Source organism: Propithecus coquereli, unplaced genomic scaffold, assembly GCF_000956105.1.
Source record: "Propithecus coquereli isolate 6110/MARCELLA unplaced genomic scaffold, Pcoq_1.0 Scaffold35, whole genome shotgun sequence".
In the NCBI taxonomy this organism is placed as follows: Eukaryota; Metazoa; Chordata; class Mammalia; order Primates; family Indriidae; genus Propithecus; species Propithecus coquereli.
Genome location: NW_012149174.1, coordinates 2,204,046 through 2,207,193, shown reverse-complemented (window position 1 = coordinate 2,207,193; position 3,148 = coordinate 2,204,046).

Here is a 3,148-nt window from a genome sequence, read left to right as displayed (position 1 = left end):
AATTTCTTTCTATTTTTAGTAGAGACGGGGTCTCACTCTTGCTCAGGCTGGTTTCGAACTCCTGAGCTCAAACAATCAGCCCGCCTCGGCCTCCCATAGTGCTAGGATTACAAGCGTGAGCCACCGCACCTGGCAGTAGTTAGTTGTCAGATCACTAAATTCTGCTATTGGATCACTAACCGTCTAGTTATATACAATAAAATACATAGATAAAGACTTTCATTTCATGCACATGTACTGAACTTCATTTTGGTGAACTTTTGTAGTGTGTATTTTGTAGTAGTGGGAATTGTAGTGGTGAAGAAGTACATAGGTCAGTAATAAATGGCTTCTTGCATTAACCGCTCCCCTTTTGAAGTAGAAATGATACTTTCAGTGTTATGAAAGAGAGCTCAGTTGCTATTGCTGGTTCGTGGCAAATATATTGCCTTATCATGTTCTTTCCAACTAAACCTGCCCACAGGGACATCGTCCAAAGCCATGGGAAAGATAAATATGGGAAGGAAAACCCAACTGGGAAAATTCACCCTGGGGAATATATAAAAAGGAAACCGTAACAATAAATCTTCTAACAAGTGAAAAACAGCAATTAAAAAAAAAAGGCAGAGACAGGCTGGTAGGCACCCAGAGAGGATCCTAAGTGGTAGAATGAGGACATCCAGAAGGAAGGGAGTAAGGATTAGATCTAAGGCTCTGTTAGGTGGACTGACTTTAGAACCTAAGTGTTCTCAATAACCTGCTATGTCTCTTCTCTTTCATCTTCTTTTTTGGAAACACAACAAAATAATTTTTTAAAGGCTTCAATCAGTACCTTTTGTGATGGGGGTAAATATAGTTTTTCAAACATCAGGAGGTTTACCTGTCAAAAACAGATGTGTTATTTCAATTTTTCTACTTACAGTATCAATAGGTTGATATGAAAAGGACAGCGTATTGACTGTAGGTCAAACACTGGTGGCTTTGGGCTGAATTAGGTCTCCCTCAAAATTCACATGTTCAAGTTCTATCCCCCAGTGCCTCAGAATGTGATTGTATTTGGAGATACCATCTTTATAGAGGGAAATTAAAATGAGGTCATTAGGGTGGGCCCTAATCCAATATGACCAGTGCCCTTATAAGAAGAGGACATTTGGAGACAGACGTGCGTAGAGGGAATATAACGTAAAGAGACTCAGGGACAAAGCGGCCATCCACAAGCCAAGGAGAGAGGCCTGGAGCAGATTGTTCCCTCACAGCCTCAAAGGAACCAATCCTGTAGACACCGTGATCTTGAACTTCTAACCTCTAGAACTGTGAGAAAATAAATTTCTGTTGTTTAAGCCACTCAGTCTGTGGTAACTTGTTACAGCAGCTCTAACTAACTAATATGCTTCTAATATCCCAACCCTTAGAGTTAAGGAAAAAATGAAATACGACATTCAGCTTCTTGGAGAGTTAAAATTTAGCAGATGGGAGTAGATGTAATATTATGTCCCTAAAAACTCAAAAGGCTAGGGTTGCTAGTTCCAATGAATGTATAACCTTAAACCAAAACTGGCCATCAAAGAAAGAGGCTGGTGGCCATTATTTGAAGTTCTGATTTGATATATCAGTGTTCCAAGGACAAGAAAAGTCCAAGGGGAGATAATTAAGCTCATTTTCAGCTCAGTTTGAAATTTGAGTTTTACAAAATATCCTTCTGTGAAATAGACTATTTCCTTCCACATCCGTGGGAAGAAGTTTATATATAATTAGAACATCCTGGGGAACTTCTTCTGTTAATTGTTGCATACCTAAAATATCAAAATAGAGAGTGAAGCTGAAGGTGAAAAATCCACTGAAATCATTGTTTTTCCTTTGTCAGTTATAAGGAACTACGGGAGTAAATGCTTTATGGCCTGGGCACTACAAAGCCTTTATCAAGCCAAGACAATAGGGGTTTCTGGAAATGCGTGAACTTGAGAACCCTGCAGGTTGTGGGGAGAGTAGAATTTGAGGTCAAGAATCTGTCTGTCCAGAGCACAAAAATAATACATAGAATAACACACCACCCCAGTTTCCAGCTCCAGGTGGTAACCTTGAAGATTTAAAGGGGGAAAAGGATTATTTTACAGGAAAATTGAAGGTTATTTTTTCTTCTTTGAAATTGTCCTCCCAAACATCAGCTTTTCTAATTTCTGGAAGTCTCTTGACCCTGGTCTGATTTCTAATGGAGAAGTTTGGAGCCTGGTTTCTAGAAGCAGGCTGCCTGCATTTGAATCCCAACTTGTTACCTGCAATGTGAGTTTGGACCAGGAACATAAACTATAAGCTCGGTCTCATCATCTATAAAATGAGAATACTACTATAGTGTGTTTATATTGTAAAGCTGTTTAAAGTGTTGAATGAGATATTCCAGGTGAAGCACTCAGCAAAGAACCTATTCTGCAGTAAGTACTCAAAAAATATTAGCCCTTGTCATTTTGCCTTCCAGGATGGTTCCGTATGAAAATAGCAAGATGGGCATGGTTGTCCCTTTAAACTGAGTCTTACGTGTTTGACATGTCAGAGGTTGGTGTAGTCTCTGCAACCTGTCTGCTCTAGCCTTACCCTAATGCTATGCAGAAGGTCGGGGCTTTGTTTATTTATTTACTTGTTTGGTAATGTGTACTTTAACTATAGGAGTTTGATATGGTGAATAAAATAATACCAAAGTTAGTGTGCTCATGTACAGCTCTGTGGGATATATTAGATCAGGCTCCAAAAGAAGTTAAACTTAGAAAAATAAAATGTTGACCACCTTGATCCCCTTGTAGGAAGCATGGGACAAAATATCCAGGACGGTGCTAAGTATGGGACAGGGGCTCGATGAGTTCTTATGGATTGTTTGGCTGATATTTTAGGTGAGTCTAAAAGCATGAGAGTTTTGTGCAGCACAGTCATGTGGAGGGTGTCAGGGGAGGCAACAATTTGTAGTGTTCGGTGATTTTTCTAGATTTTTCAATACGGTTATATCCTTGAGGGTCCGAGCAGAAAATAGATGGTGCACTCAAATTGAGTAATAGGAAGAGAATGTAATAAAGGGACAGTTAAAACATCTTGGCAAGGTGTAGGGCAACCCAGAAGGAATAGGGCAGTATGCTAGAGCTGGCACAGCCAGGCACGGCTACCATCCAAGACTTGAGGGCAA